Here is a 23773-nt window from a genome sequence, read left to right on the forward strand (position 1 = left end):
GATGATTCATTGTGAAGAAGATATAGCTTAATAATGCAATATGCAGTTTATACTTCCATGTTTAAACGAAGTATACTATTTTAATTCCGTTTTATAACAATGGACATTAATCTAATTTTAATTCATTACTATGCATTTATGCTCCCTTTATTTTGGTTGTTTTATTGAAAATATTAATGACTAAATTCCTCCGTCGTGAGCTAATTTTTCTAAAGCATTTAAGACGAAAAGTGCATCCTATTTCCAACAATTATCCTTGCGCGAATATAGCAATACCAAATAAAAATTAGGAATGAAAACCTGGACTTGGGGTGAGATATCCATGTGGAAGATAGGAGACGACCCTCCTGCAGAGCTGTGCCTTGGGTTTTCTTAGCAGGCATTGCGAATGCAGCCTTTCCGTCATGGATGCAGCTTTACAACTCTTTTTTGAAATTCCACCGTGGCTCCCTTTGCGATAACTTGCTCCGTCCATCAGAAGCGGTTTTAGAAGGTTTCCTCCTTGAAGTAGGGATTTCGAAAAGGGGGGTGTTTCAAAATCTTTCACGGATAAGACCATTAAAGCCATGGAAAAGGCTTAACGGCCTTATAAAGATTCACACGAACAGGGATTAAAAGGTGAAAAAAAACCCTTATGAGGGCTTTTGTATGGGGAAAGAAAAGTGTCAAAAGAGCCTTAACACCCTATCTTCTTCTTGAAAGGGGGTAAACAAAAGTTATAAAAAGGGCCTAAGGGAGCCCTTAGGGGAAATTCGAGGGGGTCGGATGAAGGGCTTAAGGTAAAAAAAATTTGGGGGGAAAAGGGCCTTATAGAGCTTCAAGGGGGAAATTTCAGGGGGTCAGAAAAAAAAAGCCTTAAAGACCACTTAAGGCCTCTCACGGGATTTTTGGGAGAAATCCTTTCTTGGGGGGAAAAAGGGGCTTTATAAAGTCCTAAGGGAGAAACTCCAAGGGGGGGGAAAGAGACCCTAAGGGAGCCCTTAGGGAGGAAATTTTAAAGGGAAAAAAGGTAGCCTTTAAAGCTATAGGAAAGGGCCTAAGGGCCCTTAGGGGAAAATTGGAGGGAGGGGGGTAACCCCAAAGCCCATAGGAAGGGGGGCTTAGGAAGCCCCCCTTGGAAGCTTCTAAGCTTCCAGAAGCTTACGGCCAGGTGGAGGGGGGAGGTTCAGATCTCCACCTTGGGGGGGGAGATTTGGAGGCCGTCAGATGGCGGAGACGACCAGGCGGCAGATGGGAGACATCGCCCTCCTGGCGTCGACTTGCAATGTCTCCTCTCAACTCCTCCTCTCCCTCTCACAGCACGGCAGCACGTTGATGACCTCAACCTCTCCCTTCCTCACAGCGTCTCCGCCTCCTTCTCGTCCTCTTCCCTAGGCTACCATAGCCACTAGCAACCATGATTTATATAGGGGGAGGGGATAGGATCCTCCCTCCCCCACGCGTCGATGGGCATGCCCCATTGCCTAGGCAAGCTCCAGCAAGGAGCTTGCCTCACTTGCTATTCCCTTCTTCCTCCAGCTCGACAGTCGGCTAGAGGAGAGGGAAAAAAAATTTCCTTTATTTAATTAAAAGAAAAATTTCCCTATGTCTTATAGAAGTAGTTCACGCGTGAAAGGAAATCAAAACGTTGCATTTCAAATGAGTTGTTGGCTAATGTATAACCACCTATTTTAGTTCCAATATGGACCCTAGTACTAGAAAGAAAATTCAAATATCACTACATGCAGAATCATTTGAAAGCTCTTAGGTAAATTTTCATTTATTGTAGAATGACACTAGTTTATTTTATCATTTCTTTGATTGGTGGTTATTATAGAACATGTCAATAGGTTAAGGTATTATATTCGTCTTGCTATGGAAGGCTAAGGATCAAGGGAAATAAACTATCATAAAGAATAAAAGTTAAGGTTTAGTAAATGAAAAGTCTAATTGATGGAAGCTCAAAGTTCATTACAATAAAATGCAAGATAAGCCCTAAAAATGAGGGGCCTAGAGACATTTAATAACTAGATGGAGACTCTTAAAAGTAGTAGAGTTGGAGGCTTACAAATAAATTAATATAAAAATACTTTAGCTAAAAAAAATTGAAGAAAATTTAGAAATATTAACTTCACACACACACACACACACACACATACACATGATGTGCTATACTAAGTGGCTTGGTCCAAATTTTCATGAATAGGTTATGATAAAAAGATTAAGGACTAGATATACACAACCTCAAAAGCACTAGAATATATAGCTATAAACCTATGAATTTGGCTTAGGAAAAGACGTATTAAATATTTCAAATTGTTTATTTTTAGCTAATGAAGAACATGACTCATAATTGAAGGCTCTTAACTCATACAATGTGTTATTTCTCTATTCTTTTTATAATAGTCTCTAGATGATGTTATAAAAAAATATCCATATTTTTATAAGAAATTTTTAATTTACATAAATAAATTTTCTTAGGCAAAGGCATTTAGAAAAGTAGATTATATAATTTTTTAACTTCTTTTACTTGAATTAATGTTAGATGGAATCGAATACATGGTCATATGGTTTGCATCTAAATGTCTTTATTCTTTTGTATTGATTTTATTGGTGTAAAATGCAACTATATAATCTATAGTACCAACTTTAAGGTCTATCATTTAATATGGTTACTATCATGTATCTTAAATGACAAGGCCATGCAAGTTTCCATTAAATTATTAGGCTAGGTAGACCCTAGAGATATTTACCACTTTGTTAGTTCTTAATGTTGTTTTGATAATTTTGATAGACTAGACACTCTACATCTAGATTCTCTGAGCACTTTGTGTTGGTTTTCTCTAGATGCTTCGCATCAAGATTTGAAAGTATGTTTTATATGGAAAGAGGGTTCATGGGAGGTTGATATAAGAAACATAATCTTAATATGATAATCTTTGAAAATATATACATTGTTCAATGTATGAAAATGTAATATGTGGGAATGTGATACTCATTGATATATATGGAGTGAAATTATAACATTAATAAGATCAAGCCTAAGCTATATCTCCAAAGAACATTATGATATTTTCTCAAGTTTCTCAAAGACAAATATATGTAATGGCATTTTCTCTTCTCACTCAACCTATCATGGCATTCATATTATCTCCACACATTGAGCTCACAAGATTACATAATTTTGGTAACCCATAAACTGTATTGAGAAGAACTACTACTACTACTATGACTTTTTCTTCTTCTTATTCTCTCTCTCTCTCTCTCTCTCTCTCTCTCTCTCTCTCTCTCTCTCTCTCTCTCTCTCTCTCAATTAATAATTAATAATTAATAATTAATAGTACTATGTAGTTATATATATAATATGTTAATTAAAATATAATTACATGTTTTGTTAACAATAATGAATTAATATTAACACATCTAGAGTGTACAAATATTATTAATATAAATAATACATAGATAATAATTACAAAAAATAGTTCTTAATAAAATAAGAAAAAATTAATTAGTATTATATAATATATTTTTATATTAATGTATACTTATAATATAGATATATACATACACTAATCTATTTATTAATTACTATATATTTTTTATTACCAATTAAATAAGCATATATATATATATATATATATATATATATGTATGTATGTATGTATTGTCCCCCCCCCCCCCCAACACACACACACACACACTATGTGCTTAATATGTATGTCTATTTGTGTGGTCTCATGAATGTGTGCCCTCTCTCTTCTTTTCATCATTTATATTTATATGTATGCACATGTGTATATGCACTACATATATATGTACATGTATATATTTGTATGTGAATTTGTGTGTTTGCATAAATCCATGTGTACATGTTTGTAAGTGCATGTTTGATAAAAATTTATCCATTCTCTCTCATCTACTCTCTCTCAATTTTTTTCTTTCACTCATATATGTTTACATGCATATGAGCAAGTATACATATATACATACATGTGTATATGTGCATACGTTATTTATTTGGTTTTTTAAATCTATGTGTATTTGTGCATAGTTTTAGAGTATATGCACATTGCATAAACATATTCAATCATTAAAATTATTATCCCATTCCGTATGTTTAATTAAAAAATAATTTTAAGTTATTTTTTATAGCATATGGGGAGAGAGAGAGAGCCACCTATAGTTATTCAAAGACTCACATTTTCCCTTTCCATAATTATATGCTATGTTCAATTGAAAAAGAGAGAGAGTGAGAGTATAAATATAACCCCCACTCATCCTTTAATAAAAAGCATATTTAACCATTAAAATATCATGTCATTTTATATGTCTAATTAAAAAGAAATGGAGAGAGAGAGAGAGAGAGCCACTTATAGTTTTTCAAAGACTCACCTTTTCCCTTTCCATAATTATATGCTATGTTCCATTGAAAGAGTGAGAGTATAAATATAACCCCCACTCATCCTTTAAGAAAAAACTCTCTTTAATTTTTAAAGATTAAACTTCTTCTCATTGTGCCACATAGGCTTGGGAGCCTTGTTCTTGCTTAGGGATCTCTAAGGAAAATCTCTATATAATATATACAATAGATTGCGTACCTTGAATTTGAATATTCCAAAGTAATAGTTCAAAATCCTTGTATCTATTCCTCAACTGTAACTGTTTCTTTTCCTTATATCTTTTCCTAAAACTCACAATTCCCTTGAACTATAATATGTATGAACCCAATTAGCTTAAAGGCATTGAACTTTTGCATAACTTTTGTTTTTTGGATAATCATATGCCTTCACACTTTGTCATATCCAATCATTCGCTACTAGGATGCATGCATAGACCCACATGCACACATGTGCACATACACATATTCTCTCTCTGCCCTTTTTTTGCAAATTTGGCAATCATTGCCTTAAATTGTGATTGTTTCACCTTGTTCTTGGCATGTTATTCATGGTGACAAATCTTATTGAAAAAAGAAATTTGAAGGAGCTTCTAAACTTGATTGAGAGACTTAGCACACATGTGCACATACACATATTCTCTCTCTCCCCTTTTTTTGCAAATTTGGCAATCATTGCCTTAAATTGTGATTGTTTCACCTTGTTCTTGGCATGTTATTCATGGTGAAAAATCTTATTGAAAAAATAAATTTGAAGGAGCTTCTAAACTTGATTGAGAGACTTCCAACAAACTTCTTACATGTCATAGAGATCTAGGAAAGGTTAGTCACATCATTTATAGTTGCTTTGGTACTCAATTATATCACTCTCTAGGATCTTTGAAAGGTAAAAGTTCACGTTTGCATGCTTGAAAAATACCATTCATGAGAGAGAGAGAGAGAGTTGCAACTTGCAACACTCTCTTTTGAGCCTCAATTTTGAAGGTGACAAGTTACAACACCCTTTAAAGGGGCCAAGGTGCAATGTTCATGAAAAAAAGAGGTTTAATGTAAAATGAATTGCAAAATTTCGAAAACCACCTTTAAAATTTAAGGCACAAAGCTTAAAGCCTTCAACTTTAGAAAAAAAACAATTATAAAAATGATAAATACATATAATTTTTACTGAAAAATCTTGCTAAAATTTTGAGATAAAGGTTCTTAGTAAAGTTTGGACTTTGGACGCACTCCTGGACATCATATATATATATATATATATATTAGCCCGCCAAGTTCCAACAAGAACCTCTCTCTCTCTCTCTCTCTCTCTCCCCGTCTGTGTATTACTACAAGATTTCTCAAGAAGCGGCACTTGCTCAATCAATTTCCTTCTCCTTCTTCTACTTCTTCTTCGTTGGACGATAATATCAATGGAAGGGTTGTTGCCCCTGGTGATCCGCACCATCAGGAGTCGTCAGCGACGGGCCGAGTTCTACCGCAACCTCTCGAATTGCAGCGATCACTCTCGCCGGTTCGGCAGATCGTCGTCATCACTACCCTGTCCTCACTATTATATGCCGCTAGCGATGACGCCTCGGGCTCTTGTCTCTCAGGACTCGCCCCATCAGACATCGTTCTATCATCGCAGTTCTAGTAGTGCAGCTGCCTTTCCTACCGCACCCGTTGCTCCGACACAGGCCACTGCCATGTGCGACCATGGGCGGCCCAGTACAGCTATGATCAAAACCCGCAGTCCAACGCATCAGCTTCGGCTGTGCCAGCGGCTGCTTATACTGCTGAACCTAATCTTAGAAGCTAGCCATCGGTCCTACGCCTGCAGTACCCCTCCTTAATCCTCCCCCTCACACGCATAATTACCACCATGTAATTAAGGCTAGCTGATGACACCCCGCCCCCCGCCCCCCCCCCCCCCCCCCCAAAAAAAATCATCGTATGAAGACTAGCTGATGAGACCTTCCTGGCCTCCTTCCCTCCCTCCCTCTCTCTCCTCGCTTTGCAATCATAATGTAAAGGCTAGCTGATGACATCCTTCTGCTAGCGCCGCGCGCAACACACCCCGCCCCAATACCTTTGCATGACAATTAGCATGTAAGATTCTGACTGAAACCATCTACATTTACAATATGATTCTAAAGATTTCCGATTAGCAAGTTGGCTACCATTTCAACTGATTTTGGACTTTGATTTGTCACATATGCATTTAATTTCTCTCTCCTCAGAATTCTTAATTAGTCAACTTCTCTCTCCTCATATATGCATTTTACTCTCTCCTCACTTAATTTGATTTCTCTCTCCTCACATATGCATTTTACTAGTCTTTTACATGGCTTCAACTTCTTAATTAGTCTCTTCAAACGCTTCTTGGATGACATACATTAATATTTTATTGTATAAACTAGCGACACCTTGCTTAGGATTCAAGTACATATATCACTACAAGATATAGGCCTTATACCAACGTTAAAAACGATGAAAATGTAAATAATAAAATTTACCCCCTTCGTCGCAAAAAGCGTCGTTATTGGCGACGCCATAGAACAATCAGTATCAGCATCGGTATTAGCGACGGTTTGCGACGAAAATAACGATGCCAGTAACAACGCGAGCAGTAAATTTGCGATGCTAATGGTGATGGTAACAGGGAAATTTTTTTTTTGTGGTAGGCCCTGCCACACATATAGCATTGTGTGCTTTATTTGAGCCATACAAAATAGTTTTTGCACTGTGTACAATGCTCGTGCAAACAAAAATAAAGTATATTGAAATCATAACACTGATACATGAAATAAATACATGATCGCATAATAAGCGATTGGTACAATCATGACAAGATATCACTAATACATAGAAAATGTCTACATAGATTAGGCGACCAAAAAATAAAGGTGTGTGAGCTCCAGGGATCCAAGGGCGAGCTACATATCCTCGCTCTTTGAAAGCTCATCGCGCCGCAAAGGAGTATCGAACGGACTCTGTAAAAAAAGAAACAATAACACATCAGTCCACCATACAATAATGCATTCTAATTAAACATTGTAACTACGGATAAGAAAGATGAGTAACTTACAAGGCCGCCGTGTCTATCCAATTAGTCGGTCAATGAAGTGAGATCGTGTCTCCCTGCATATCAAGTCTCAAGGCCGGTCGGATCGCGATTTGTAATGGAGTGCTGCAAAGAAAACAAAATGCTAACTGTTAGAAACATGATTGTCAGTACAAAGAATATTGCAAAAAAATAAACAAGTAAAACAAAAGAAAAACTTACAAAGTCCTCCAAATATGTCCTGTGGCCGCCACTCCCAAGATGATGGACCACTCGGGCCTCGAGTCGTGCCCTCGCCGCCTCGTGCTGCTGACTCCAATGTCCTGGAGAATTTGTAGCCTCCTCCCTTAGTCGGCGCCAGTCATCCGCGTCTAACCACTCGGCTTTGCAGCCCCACTCTTGATTTCCTTGCGTGCTTACATGCGTCAGATCGTCTGTGTGACATATATCTGTAGCCTCCTCCCTCAGTCGGCACCAGTCGTATCGACCGGGGTAACATTTGTCGGAGTGGCATCCATAGGGGTGCCACCTATGCTGTGTTGAGATATCGAGCTCCACTCATGATACGCCAGGGTGACCGTTGTGTATTTATGTCACCGACTTGTCAGTTGCAGACGCGGTTGGTACACCGCCCATGAATAATAGCTAGATGACAGCTATCCTTATCTACTCTAGTTTGTGGCTCAGTTAGTATGCCACCTTAGTTAGTTGAGTTTGGTTTGAGACCCATATATAGGGTTCTTCTATTTCTTTGTATTAGAGTTCTTTTGGCTTACACAACTAAGAAGAGGAAAACTGTTTTCAACCTCCACCTCTGTGTGTATTCCCCCATTGTGCAAGCAAGAAAGCTACAAGTGAGACTCCTTCCTTCTCTCCCACAACCTTGATATGGTATCAGAGCCTTGTTCGTGGTAAGGAGCTCAAGAAAGCAAGCCAAGCTCGCGGTGTTTTGGTAAGAGGAGCAGTGTTGCTTTCATTTTCTGTTTTGGGAGCAGATCTCTGCAGGTAGCACAGCCGAAAAGTGCAGGAGTGCATTGTCTCAGGTTGAGACGCCCTTCGCAGTGAAGCAAGAGGGTAGTATATGCTGCGGGAAGAGGCTTTAGCCCTCGGCGACCTTGTTTTTTTGATTTGAGGCCATTTCGGGGCCTGTTTTGGAGGCGGAAGTTTTCTGCACGCATTCAAGAAAAGGCCCAGTTTTATGCTGTACGACCACTGTTCTACAGGTCGATGAAAAGTTACCAAAGAAATTGCATCATATGCTTATGTGCAGAGACATTGGGAGTTACAGAATCATCCTTGGTTCCTGTTTATGCAAAATTGTCACTAGGAAGTGACTGTGTGGTCAAATACCACTTTCGCCAGTTTTGCAGATTTGCCCTTGTGAGGGTGAAGCTGTGTTTTTTGCAGTGATAAAATTTTTTGCAGTATTCTGTAATGGTGTCTGATTCTCTTTCACAGATTGTCACTGAAAAGCTTGACAAGAACAACTTCCAGGCATGGAAGTTTAGAATGACGAATTTCCTTATGGGAAAAGGATATTGGGAATTTGTTGCAGGAAATGAAGAAGAACCAGTTCTTCCTGATGTTCCCAATCAACAGCAAATGCAGGCATTCAAAGCTGGCATGAGAGAGCCAGGAAAGTTATGTACTGGCTGTCTATCAGTATTTCAGACTCTATGATTGTGCATAATCAGGATGCAAGTACGCCAAAGGAGGCATGGGATACTTTGTTAAAAATGTATAGCACAAATACGCAAGCCAGGAAAATGCAGCTCAAGCAAGAGTTGCATAATGTGCAAAGAGAAAATATGAGCATCAATGACTACCACATGAAGGTGAAGAAGATTGCAGATGCACTTGCTTCCATTGGGTCGCCAGTGGAAGATGATGATTTAGTTTCCGTGACCTTGAATGGTCTAGGAAAGGATTATGCACAGTTTCGGACATCCATTTCAGTTCGTGAAAGATTTCCTGATTTTGAGGAGTTGATTGCTCTTCTAATTTCTGAGGAGCAGAGAAATGGTGGTGCATCTTCTTCAGGAGGAACTTCAAAAGAAGTTGTCTTCTACTCAAATGCTGGAAGAGGTAGAGGCAGAGGTAGAGGAGGCCGATTTGGAGGCCGTGGCAGAAATCAGAATATACAGCAAACTCAAGAAAACCAGTCCTATGGAGGAGGACGTGGTAACTCTAGAGGCAGGGGGAGCCAAAGAGGTCGTGGTGGATGGCAAAGAGGTCAAAATGCAAACAGTAATGTTGAATGCTACTACTGTGGTAAAATGGGTCATATGGCTAAAGACTGCTATAAAAAGCAGAATGGCATCATGAATGGAAAACTGCAACAAGGGAATTATGCATCTTCTAGTAGACAGGGTGATGACAGAAATGAGCATTTGTTTATGGTGCAGCACATGAACAATTCTGTGACAAGTGTAGAAGAAAGCAACGATGTATGGTATGTTGACTCAGGTGCATCAAACCACATGACAGGTCATGCAGAATGGATGGAGGATGCAAGGAAAATTTAAAAACCAGGATTTGTGGAGACTGGTGATGATACTGCACATCCTATTGTGCAGATTGAAAAAATTCCCTTGTCTATGCAGGATGGGAAAAAGAAATACATGTCCGATGTATTTCATGTCCCGAATATCACCAAGAATTTGGTTTCTGTTGGTCAAATGGTTGAGCAGGGCTTGCAGGTCAGATTTAATCCTCATGGATGCTTTGTTGAGGATATGAAAAATAAAGGTCACTTGATAGCAAAAGGAAAGAAGAAGGGCAGAATGTTTATGTTGGATGCAGACATGTTTGAATTGAGTGCAGCAATGTTTGCACATGGGACCGGTGTAGTTGCAGATATTGATATCTGGCATAAACACATTGATCATGTTAATGTACAGTGACTTAAATCAATGTAGGCCCAAAATATTGTTGCAGGATTGCCTAAATTCAAGGTTGCAGAAATGCATAAGGTATGTGAAGCCTGTCAGTTTGGAAAACAGGCAAGGAAACCATTTCCTAGACATGTTCAAGAAAGTAAGAAGTTATTGGAATTAATCCACTCTGATGTGTGGACTACTAAAGCTGCATCTCTTGGAGACTGTCATTATTTTGTCACTTTTATTGATGACTATAGCAGAAAAGTTTGGGTGTATTTTATGAAAAAGAAAAGTGAAGTTTTTGGGCACTTCAAAACTCTTAAAGCTATGGTTGAAAAAGAAACATGCATGCTGATAAAATGCCTAAGGTCAGATGGAGGGGGAGAGTACCTCTCAAATGAGTTTGCAAGGTTCCTGCAGGAGCATGGCATAAAGCAGCAATATTCATGCAGTCATACCCCACAACAAAATGGAATTGCAGAAAGGAAAAACATGCATATTGGAGAGGTATCTCGTGCCATGCTCAATGAAAAAGACTTGCCAGATTTTTATTGGGCTGAAGCAGTTGTTACAGCAGTCTACATAATGAACAGGACTTCCACTACAGCAATACATGGAATGACTCCAGAGGAGAGGTATACTGGTAGGAAACCAGATATTTCTCATTTGAAAATTTTTGGTTGCATTGCCTATGTACATGTGCCAGATGAGTTGAGATCCAAGTTGGATCCAAAAGCTGAGAAGTGCATCTTTATTGGTTTTTCTCTACAGCAAAAAGGGTATAGATGCTATAACCCTTCTACTCGTAAGTTTACAGTGAGCAGAGATGTTGTTTTTGATGAGATGAGTAGCTGGTATAAACCAGTAAATGTGATTGATGATGTAGATGCACAAAATGGTAATGCTGCATAGAATTCACAGCAGCAGTCACAAAATATTAGTGGACCTGGAGCGTCCTCTAGCAGTGGTTCACATTCTTCACCATGGACAAGTAGATTGAGATCAGGAGAATCTTCTCAAAGCAATGCAGATAGTGGTATGCAGGTATCACGAAAAGGAAAAGAGAAGGTTGATCAGCCCATGTTTGATGTGAATGCAGGTCACTCTTATGTGGATGGTGAATCCAGTGGTTCAGAACAGAGCATTGATGATGAGTTGGGTATCCTCTCTATTGTTACACCTGGAGTAAGGAAGACCAAGGATGTTTTGAGAGCACCTGGGAGTGAACCTACTTTGCACAGGTCTACGAGAGCTAGGTATCCTATGGATAGGCTGAAATATGATGGATTTACAACCATTCACTATGCATATATAGTCAAAGTGATACAGGAACCAGAACCCACTTCTTTTGAGCAAGCCATGGGAAAAGAAAAATAGGAGAAAGCCATGGATGAAGAAATGGATGCCTTGGAAGCAAATGCTACATGGGAATTGGTACCTTTGCCTAAAGGTAAGAATGCAATTGGCTGTAAGTGGGTTTATAAGGTGAAGCACAATGCAGATGGTTCTGTGAACAGATACAAGGCAAGATTAGTAGTCAAGGATATGCACAAACATATGGCATTGACTATGAAGAAACATTCAGTCCGGTTGCAAGGATGGCAACTGTAAGAGCAGTCATTGCTATGGCTGCATCAAAGGGATGGTCTTTACATCAGATGGATGTAAAGAATGCCTTCTTGCATGGTGATTTGTAAGAAGAGGTATATATGGAGCAGCCACCAGGTTATGTGCATGCTGTTTATTGTGAGTTTGTTTGTAGGTTGAAGAAAGCATTGTATGGCTTGAAGCAAGCACCTAGAGCATGGTCTGACAAGATAGGGCAGTATCTTGTCACTATTGGCTTTCATATTTCCAAGGCAGATTTCTCACTTTATGTGAGAAAAACAGAGAAAGGTATCATGCTACTTGTCATTTATGTTGATGATTTGATTATGACAGGTGACAGTGATGAAGATATCCTTCATGTGAAAATGCTATTGAAGCAGAAGTTTGAGATGAAGGATTTGGGAGAACTGCGTTATTTCTTGGGCATTGAGGTAATTAGATCACCAAGTCGGATACAACTCTTGCAGAGGCAGTATGGATTGGACATGCTGTCCAAATATGGGATGACAGGCTGTAAGCCTATTTCAGTTCCTTTGGAGCAGAATGTGAAGCTGAGCGCAGATGCAGGTGAGCTTCTGGAAGACCCTACTATGTACAGACGCATAGTAGGAAGCTTGATTTATATGACTATTACCAAGCCAGATTTGAGCTATGCTGTTGGATTGGTAAGTCAGTTTATGCAGGCTCCAAGGAAATCGCATTTGGATGCGGCTAGACGCATACTCAGGTATGTGAAGTCCACATTGCAGTATGGACTATTTTATGAGACTGGGGTTCAAATACAGCTGCATGGATACACTGATGTTGATTGGGTTGGTAGTATTTCTGATAGACGATCTACCAGTGGATATGTGTTCTCTTTTGGGAGTGCTACAGTCACTTGGAGCAGCAAGAAATAGGCTACAGTTGCCTTGTCGAGCATAGAGGCTGAGTACAGGGGCGCAGCAATGGCTGCATGTGAGGTAGCTTGGTTGCATAAGCTACTTTATGAAACAAAGCACATTGAGGTGCATTATCACTATGTGCGGGAGAGGGTTTTACTAGGTCTTATTGATCTAGTTTATGTCAGCACAGAGGATCAGGTAGCTAACATATTTACGAAGGCATTGGGCACATAGAAGCTGCGCAAGTTCAGAGACCTGCTTGGTGTGCAGGAATTGGGATTGAGCTCGAGGGGGAGTGTTGAGATATCGAGCTCCACTCATGATACGCCAGGGTGACCGTTGTGTATTTATGTCACCGACTTGTCAGTTGCAGACGCGGTTGGTATACCGCCCATGAATAATAGATAGATGACAGCTATCCTATATCTACTCTAGTTCGTGGCTCAGTTAGTATGCCACCTTAGTTAGTTGAGTTTGGTTTGAGACCCATATATAGGGTTCTTCTATTTCTTTGTATTAGAGTTCTTTTGGCTTACACAACTAAGAAGAGGAAAACTGTTTTCAGCCTCCACCTCTGTGTGTATTCCCCCATTGTGCAAGCAAGAAAGCTACAAGTGAGACTCCTTCCTTCTCTCCCACAATCTTGACATGCTGATGACTGAGCAAAAACCGGAGTAACTGGAGTAGCGTCCCCATAGGTGTGACAAATCCTGGAGATGACGCAACTCTAGCTGAACGATGAGACGGAGATACCACGTTTGTATCTCCACAACATCCACCTGAGCTTGAGCCACACTCCCTGGAACCGCCACCAGAGCAAGGAGTCGCACTTGTATCCCATGTGGACCGTGGGCTCACTGCCTCCGTATCTCTACAGCATCCCCCTGATCCTGAAGCACTCCCTCCCTCTGGCCCAAGTCTAGAGCATCGAGCTCGTCTGCTCGAAGCTGAAGCATCCGATCGCGCTGAAGTAGATCTAGTAGAGTGCCTTGACGAAGACCGAGATAGCTCTTGGTTTGCCATGTCTGTGAATCTCGCGATCTGGTCTGGAGATATGTGCGTGAAGATATCCTGTAACTCCTCATCGCTCATCCCTTGACTCATCCTGAAAATGTCACCTACACAGATAAAGAATGATGTTAGAATAATCAATTTAAATAATACAAAGCACAGTAATATAAATCCTAAAAAAAATATCTCACTTAAAATACATATCTTATGTACCCTTATAAGTGATTGGTCAATGAATTGAGTAAGTGGATGCTCCAAGTATGAAGTATCCTATGGTCCCATGTCAATCTCCTGACACAAATTTGCATACACTGGAAGGTCGATAGACATGTCACCATAAAAGGATGAGTTCACCTCATTCTCAAAGAATTCTTGGACTCCTGTATTTCCATCATTGTTAGCCCATGCTGGCTTTAAGCTTTCGGTGGCCTCCACCCCTTGCAATATCGACCTCTCTATTTGCATATTGTCTTCATCTATGCTTGGAACATCGCTTTGATAATATACTCTCACACTTCGGGGAGTTGAAGGTATAACATACCACCATCGAGGTTGTCGGGGGTTTGGATAGAAGATTACATGTTCACAAACACGTACAAGAGAGTTTAAACCATTGTGACATGTGCCATGTTGTAATACAATTAACAAATAAATGAGTCCATGCACCTGTTCACAATGGGCCGGTAACACAAAGGTGTCACGCAAATCTGTCCATTTTTTTCCGGAATCTATTTCAAGAAATCCAGATAGACCTTGTCGAACTATTGCTCCATCTCCTCCAAGTACCACTTTGAACCACTACACATCGAATAGTATCATGGACAAGCTACAGTAATCCACCATAACAATACTTTGCAAGTTCCCAAAATACTCCATCTCATCTACAACCGTGTTTGGATATGTTGCTCGTCGCCGTCTCTCTTACTCGAACCTTACCATGATACCACATTCCATTATGAAGCACATTTTGTCAATACGCTCCACGCGAAAATGTCGTCCGCGCGACAACGTTGCACTATATATTTTGTACTATACATTGAAACACTCAAATTAGATGTCACATATAAAATATAGATACGATAAATCCTAAACACCTCGTCATCTTTGGACTACATCCCCTCGAGAATTTCAGCTCCTCCATTGAGACCTCTGTCCCTTCGCGAGACACTACGGTCAAAGCTCTATGCAACCATCACCTTGACATGAACTGTGGCATCTCCTCCATGCCCTTCGGATATCGAATTGATCGATGATGTGTACTACGTCAGAATTCAGATCGCGCTTCCTCTCGATCTTGCCTAGTGATCTGGCATTTGGCGCTGGCACTTGGCGAGCCACATCTCCATAGAGGCATGGTGCAATATACAAAAGCGATTCACCTTCTTCTCCATTGAGGCATCCATTCTTTTTTCTACTCCATTTTTAACCACCTCATCTCCACTCAGTCTATCATCGTCCTTTAGTGACCATAGCATTTCGTTGTCTGGATCCACCGTTGGTAGCCATTCTGAAATATGCACTAGCGTCTCAGACACCAACCAACCTTCAATCATGCTACCTTCTGGCTGAGCTCATTGTTGCACAAATCCTTTCAGGTTTTTCATGAAGAGCTCCAAGAAGAACATCCATCGTGTATGGACAGGTCCAGCAATCTCCACTTCATCTATAAGATGCACAAGAAGGTGGATTTGTATTGTGAGCATGCTGGTGGGCAGGGATTTCTCAAAGAGACTGACCGTCTCCACTACTCCTCGGCTAGCGGATTCAATAGAGGACGTCTTGATCTCCTTCTGTGAGATCCATTGCACCAAAGTCGATAACTTGTAAAGAGCCCCACGTATTTCTGGAGTAAGACATCCTGCAATCGCGATCGGTAGTACAAACTGCCACAAATGAGAAAGCATTATGAATAATGGCTATACTCCAAATAGCAAAATGTGCACGCTAATTACAATCCATTCGTAGTACAAACCTGACATATCTTATGTGAGTCATGGGATTTTAGCCCTGATAATTGATTGTCTTTAGAAAATGCAGACCTGAGAGAACACATCATACCCGTCGGAGTGCGGATAGACTTGACTACTTGCTTTACAATGCACTCTTCTTTAGTGGAAAAAACCCAAGGAGCACGAGGTAGCTACACACAACCATCAACACACTAGACTGTGGCCAAAGTGCCTCCATCTTACCTACCTCCTTGAAATCCATTCGTGTCCCTATAGTATCTCTCTTTCTTGTGATGTGGTCCCATAGCAAGCTGCCCACATTCTTGAAAATATGCATGGGATTCAACAAGTGGTTGACCTGTAAGTGGGTCCAATACGACAACTCGTAGAAAATTGAGAACCGCCGCATTCCAATTGGATGTGACTCCGCATGGACCATTTTCGGCTCGTACCAGCTTGCGGCATTCATACGTGTTGGAGGTCGTCCAAGAAAACCTTCCATGAGTTCATGATCCTTTGGCAAGAAAGCGACGTGTCCTTGATATACCATCTTCTTCATGGTTCGTGACCTTCAGGAGTCTAACTGTGGCCCGCACAATGGACATACATGATAACCTGAGGTAACTAGACGTGTTCCAACACCACAACCCAGTGAATACAAGCTTGATCGAGATAAAATATAGATATTACCAACGAGAATGGAGGCTTGTTCACCTGAGCACTCTCTAAATCCCGAAAAATCATGCATCGTCCATATGAGAATGGCTCTAATATTGGCAGACCATCGACCATCACGCTTGCTCATATCTTACACGGTAACCCCCTCCCCCCACAAAATCTTAAGCTCATCGACTAATGGACAAACATACACGTCCATATTTTTGACTTTGTAGCGGCCGAGGATGAGTAAGCTAAGGATGAGATATCCTTTCTTCGTAGAAAGCCATGGAGGGATATTGTAGTTGACAAGGACTATAGGCCACACACTGTAAGAAGTTGAGCATAGACCGAATGGGTTCATGCCATCCATTGTAAGACCGAGCTGAGAATTCCTTGGCTCTCGGGCAAAGCCTGGGAAGGTAGAGTCAATGTGGCTCCATGCGCGTGAATCTGCTGATATTTGTTGAACTCCATCCGTGGACCTATTCTGTGCATGCCAAGTTGTCAAGCTCGCCATGCTAGATGTACGAAACATGTAGTTTATGCAGGGGATAAGCGAAAAGTGTTTGAGAACTTTTTGAGGGATGGTTTGCCCTTACAAGTCTTGTCAATACCTATGAGCACCACACTTTGGACATGTCTCCATAGTCTCGTATTCTCCTCGAAACAGTATGCAATCGTTGATACATGCATGGATGTTGTTGTAGTCCATGCCAAGCTTTTGTAAAACATGTCGTGCATCATCATGAGACTCAGACATGGTATTTGCAGGTGGTAATATATGATATTTTAATAACCTAAAAAAAAACACCTTGAAAAAGTACAAATATTTTTAATAATAGTGCCTTTAAAAAAATCAACGAAGCATATGTACAAGGTACCTGAACAACTTGGTCACACTTGCATCGCTCCACTCATATTTTGCTTGCACACTTAAGAGTGCAAGCAGTGTCTTCAGGTGAGATACTCGGCACCCATCATATAATGGTATGGATGCTTAATCTCTAAGCGGATTAGAAGTCTCGACATCCATGGGAATCAATGCATCGATCATTGCCTCCATCTTAGGCTCCAAGATTGTAGGTAGGTCTGGAAGGTTGCCTGTCTCCTCTCGCATTGACGGTATAGATTGACCTTGCAAGTGGTGGATTGGCTCATGTACTCCATCCATCGCACGCCCATGAACTCTTCTAATTGGCCGCAAAGGGTGGACTCCTCCTTGGGACGAGACACCACCTCCTCGGATAGAAAATTTTCCAGCCAGACCCAATCTTATTATATATGGTATTCAATTAGCTTGCGAGTACAATGCATGATTGATATTAACTTTTTTTACCGTTTACTGAAAATTCGCAATCGCCTGATCAATGATCTCAAATTGAAACTCGCCAAATCGTTGTACGTGTTCTATAGACAATTGATGTTTTTGTCTAGTTGCCAGCTTGCATTGAGAGCAAGGACATGGGACACGCTGATTAAGATACGCCTCGCGATCTTGAACAATAGGACCTTCATCATTTTCCATTTTGTCTACGTTACAACAAATAATTTGTTTTTGTTATCATTCTTTGTTTTCCTTAAATTGTTATCCTCTCCTTCCATCTCTCTCTTTTTTTTTCTTTCTTAAATTGTTATCCTCTCCTTCCATCTCTCTCTCTTTTTTCTACGTTACGACAACGACCACCACCACCACGATGACCATGACGATGACTACGACCACAACTACGACTATGACTACGACTATGACGATGACCACGACCATGACGACTACGACCACGACCACGAACACGACCACAACCATGACCACGACCATGACCATGACTACGACTATGATCGCCACCACCACCACCACCACCACCACTACTACGACTACGACTAGGACTATGACCACAGCCATGACCATGACCACGACTACGACTACGACGACCACAACTACGATCCACGACCACGACCACGACTACGACGACCATGACCATGATCACGACCACGACCACGACCATGACCACGATCACGACTACAAATACAACTACGACTACAACTACGACCACGACTATGACTACGACTACAACTACGACCACGACCATGACCATGACCATGATGACCATGACTATGGGTAGGTTGCACTCACTAAGAATAGGATTGGCGATTCACCTCATCTTCTCTCCATCATCAATATAATTCTCCTTTACCATTTACAACTCACCCATCTTCTCTCCACACTATTACACACTACAATCTCTATGAGGGCATGAGATTGGGATCTCCATAGATACCAAAGCATGATCTCTAGCTTGATGGTTGCATATATACTACTACTACTCATGGAATATAAAACCTTAAAATAGTTATTACGCTCAAATATATGCTTGTTAGAGCAAAAAATTTTTCCCTCTCTCATTTCCTCTCCCTCCCTCACCCTGACCCTCTCTTTCTCTCTTTTCCTATTAGGTTTAATGATTTTTCTCTCTTTTTCTCTCTTCTCTCTCTCTCATTTCTTTTTCTCTCTCCTCTCCCTCTCTCATTTTCCTTTCTCTCTTTCTCTCCCTCTCCCATTTCCTCTCCCTCTCTCACCCTTACCCTCTCTTTCTCTCTTTCTCTATTAGGTTTAATGATTTTTTTCTCTTTTTCTCTCTCCTCTCCCTCTCTCATTTCCTTTTCTCTCTTTCTCTCCCTCTCTCATTTCCTCTCCATCCCTCACCTTGACCCTCTCTTTCTCTATTTCCCCATTAGGTTTAATGATTTTTCTCTCTTTTTCTCTCTCCTCTCTCTCTTTCATTTCTTTTTCTCTCTTCCTCTCCCTCTTTCATTTCTTCTCCCTCCCTCTCCCTCTCTCATTTCTCTATTATGTTTTCATATGCCCCCCTCTCCCTCTCTCATTTTCTCTCCCTCTCTCATTTTCCTATTATGTTTAATGTCTCCCTCCCTTTCTCTCTCCCTCTCCCTCTCTCATTTCCCTATTATGTTTAATGTCTTCCTCTCCCTCCCTAACACACGCATGTTAGACGCGCAAAGTCGGGCGCGTCTATCACAGCGTCTATCGGCGCGTCTATACGTGCATGTAAATAGAAGCGATTTTTGCGTCTATATATCCGCGCAAATAGACGCGCTTATACACGCAAAAATAGATGCACACATCAAAATTCAAATAATTTCTTTTCAAACTACGCCTTTCCTTTCCTACGTTTTTTGGGGTTCTGAAGCTTGAGTTTAGCCGACATGCAGTCTCTTCATGCCTCACCTAGTCTTTTCATGCCTCACCTCCTCATGACTCACCTCTTCTTTCATTTCAAACACACAAGAAGGGAAAAAGGAAAGCCAAGGAGATGAAGAAAGAGAGAACAAGAGAGAGGAGAACAAGAAGAAGCAGCAAGCAAGGAAGCAAGCATCAAGGGAGGGTAACTTACCAAGAAGAGGAAGAAGGAGAAGAAAGAAGCGCTACCACCCGCCACACCAAACACCCAAGGTGAGTCTCTCTCTCTCTCTCTCTCTCTCTCTCTCTCTCTCTCTCTCTCTCTCTCTCTCTCTTTCTATCTTCCTCTCTCTGCTCTGTCTGTGTATTTAGGATTTGTGATTTCATTATGTATTGCATTTTGTAAATCAATAATGGCGGTCGCCTGGCAATATCATCCGACCAAGCGCGTTTGATAGCGCGTCTACATCTCTGTGTAGACGCAGATATAGACGCGAAAAACATTTCTGTGGGGGCGCGTCTTTCAGCGCGTGTGCTCTGCAGTGTACACGCGAGGATACACGCACTGACAGACGCCCAGAGAGACGCAGGTATAGGCGTGCACAGAGACGTAGGTATAGACGCTGTATGTAATATGTTTTATCTACACAGGGTAATATGATTTTTTTTGTGTAGATGTGGAATCTTGGATCCTCCAGCACCCCATTCAATAAGGAGCAATTCATGGGGGAGATGACCAATTATCTTGGTCGCCCTCCCACTGCAGATGAGGTTTTCAGTGTGATGTCTAGGACACCTATCACATCTTTGCCTACACAGGGATCAGCTGAGGTACATGGATCGGTCGAAGCACGTACATCTGCAAAGGCACGTGTATCGAGTGAGGTAGAGGGTAGTGCATGTCGAGGGAGGAGGAAGAGTGGTGCGGGAGGACGAGGAGGTCGAGGGCTTTGTGGGGGTTGCCTAGGTGGTGGCTCTCGATCACCCTCATCGAAAAATGAGAGAGGTGAGCCTCCACAAATGTACTACTCTATCACTGATGTTGGTGGTATCTTGCATGACTTCGAGGGGAGGGAAGTGATAGCCTACTTAAGGAGTGTCGTGCATGCCACATACAAAGATTGCATGATTCCCTTCAAGCACCAAAAAAATGGTTTGTGGCAAGAGGTGCTGTGGGCAGTACATAAAAGGTACCCTAATCTCGAGAATTCATGATTCTCAGATGATTGGGGACGGTCAAAGGTGAGAGACGCGCTTCATAACAAGAGGTCTCCCCTTATGACGCGTGCCAAGGAGTCATTGCGGAGACAAGAGCAGGGGCGCCCTGGATATGGCCAACCACCCAATTGCCACCGCAAGGAGTGGAAAGAGGCCAAGAAGAGAGCAACGGAGAAAATGACAAGTCGCCAGCATGCAGAGGCGCGACGTATCCAGATGGCAACCATGGAATCGTCGCATTATGGATCGGGTGGTAGGGAGTCATGGGAGGCTAAGTTTGTAAGTATTATTTGATTCTTTTTTTAAAATTAAATTTTGTAATTTGTTTCACTTCATTATTTAGTGTGTTTTAATACGTTATATGTTCAAATTTTTTTGTAGTTCCATATCGTTGGTAAGATGCCTACTCCTAGAGAGGTAAGCTACCATTGAGGTCATAACCGGGCGTCCACTTGGCAGCATTTCTACGAGGAGGGGCTCATCGTGGAGGAGCAATATAATCGCGCCATGAGGATTCCACCACCAGAAGAGGTATGTTTTATTTTTTACATGAAAAGTATAGATCAATACGATTTATTGTTTGTAATGGTATTTATATACTTTAATCCTTTGTGTAGGCGAACCCTGATGCAGTTGAGGATAGCAAAGGGGGGGACTAGCAATAGTAGCGGTGGTGGCAACGGCAGTGGCACAAGCAGCGGTGGTGGTAGTGATGATGATGCCTCTTCTGAGGAGATATAGAGGAGCCCCATGCATGCATGCCTCCCATTGGCTTGTAATTTTCATTTTTGATATGTATTACTTTCAGCTAGTGCTTGCGACCATGACCATGCTTGAGGTCACAAGCACTAGAACTCATAATGTAAAAATGTTTCATTTATATATATGAAATTTCGTGTGCTACATACATTGTTTTGTTTTCAGTATCCAATCTTCGAATTAATCTTTCTCTGTTTTCCCTAAGTATACAATTTGATGCAAAGCCACATGCTCTCTGGTTTTTTTTTCATACCTCTGTTTTGCGCGTCTATCAGCGCGTCTAAATTGCAGGATAAATGCGCGTCTATTCTCGTCAAAAACTTTCAGAGTAAACATGGTTTTAGATGCGTAGATACACACATGTATAGACGCACAATATGAATATATCCACTTTTTTATAAATATGATTATGTATTTATGTAGCGTGTTTATATTGGCGTCTATAGGTGCGTCTAAGTGTGCGTCTACTTCTGCTTATAAGCGTGCTTTTAGACGCGATTTTGTAGACGCAAAAATAGACGCGTTAATAAACGCGCCTGAGTTTTTTTTTCACAATTCAAATATTGCGTCTACAAGCGCATCTATGGAGCCTTTTTGTTGTCGTGTTCTCTCTCTCTCCCTCCCTCCCCCTCCCTCTCCCATTTCCTCCCTCTCCCTCTCTTTCTCTCTCATTTCCTCTCCCTCTCTCAATATATACAAATTATATTAAAAAAAAGTAAAAGAGAGAGAGAATGCACTCTCCCTCCCTCTCCCTCTTTCATTTCCTCCCCCTCACTCTCCCTCTCTTTCTCTTTCTCTCCCCCTCTCTTTCTCTTTCTCTCCCTTTCCTCCCCCTCCCTCTCCCTCTCCCTCTCTTTCTCTCTCATTTCCTCTCCCTCTTTCAATACACACAAATTAAACCCTAGACAAGTAAAAGAGAGAGAGAATGGACTCACCATGAAGATTTGTAGGAGGGTTTGGCGGCTCCTCTTTGCGATGGCGGCTCCTCCTTTCCTTCGTAAATGACGATGGCGGCGGCGGTGGTGACAAGCCTTCTTCCTCTCCTCTCTCACCCTCTATGCAAAACGCTCGCTCTCTCTCTCTCGCTCTCCCTCTCAAAAAATTTCACGAATGCGTGAAATGAAATGTGCTCGGGTTACGGCCCGCTTTTTTTTCTCTGTGGGGCGTCACTATTTTCGTCGCAATGCGAATAACGACGCCACTATTGTGCGTCGCTATTGCTTTGTTTTCTTGTAGTGTATGTGGTGAATTTAAACGTTTTGTTCTTGTCATCTACAAGTCTATGTGGCTTTGTGGTGCTTGATCTTGTGAGATTATCCCATCTATCATGAGTTAATAATGGACTAGACACAAAATAAGCAAGTAGATATGATACATGACATCATTTTTATGAAATAAGTATGGCTTTAGAGGTGAAAAGATAGTTAATAATATCTTCAAATACAAGAATTAGAAAAAACCAAGTCGGCGGGCTAAGAACTCCTCAACTGTAGCCAATTCCTTTGATCCATTCATTTTTCCTTGTACAAAGAATACCTCAAACCTGTTATTTACTCCCCTTTTGACTATTATTCACCCTAGCTTCCCTAGATTGCAATCCCAAGGTTCTTCTTATGAAAACAACGCTCTTTAGAGTTATGCTATACTCTTGAGCTACCAAAATTGTGGATTTTCATGCTTCTTGCTTATCATAGACCAAGGGAAGCCCTTTGAGCACTTCATGCTAGACTCCTCTTGCAATGGATCATGCAGTGATTCCTTCCATCCACAACCACAATGTCCACTTGCAATATTTCTTGAGTTGAGTCTATGATCTCCAATAAAAAAAGAGCACCCATGGCAACTTTTCATGCAATGACCCTATCTTTAAGTGGAACTTTTATAGGCCCAAGTCTTTATATGTAGCAATTGTTCATCATCCTTAATCCCTATAGCTTTCCAATCCCTTACATCTCAAGCTTCCATTTCCTATACATTGCTTTTAAAATCTTAACATTTAACCCTTGCCTATCTAACTTCTTTGCCTACCAAGTTTAATTGTGTCACTTTGATAGCTTCCTATCAATAGTTTTTAATCAAAAGTAATTTTAAACATTGTTTAAAAGGTTAATATAAAAATTCTAAACTAGTTTATATAATGAGAGAAAAGTTAATATGAAATTTTTAAAGTTTATAAGAAAAACTAAAAAGTGAGATG

Source organism: Lygodium microphyllum, chromosome 17, assembly GCF_053477565.2.
Source record: "Lygodium microphyllum isolate KBCC chromosome 17, Lygodium_microphyllum_v1.1.10, whole genome shotgun sequence".
NCBI classification, from domain to species: Eukaryota; Viridiplantae; Streptophyta; class Polypodiopsida; order Schizaeales; family Lygodiaceae; genus Lygodium; species Lygodium microphyllum.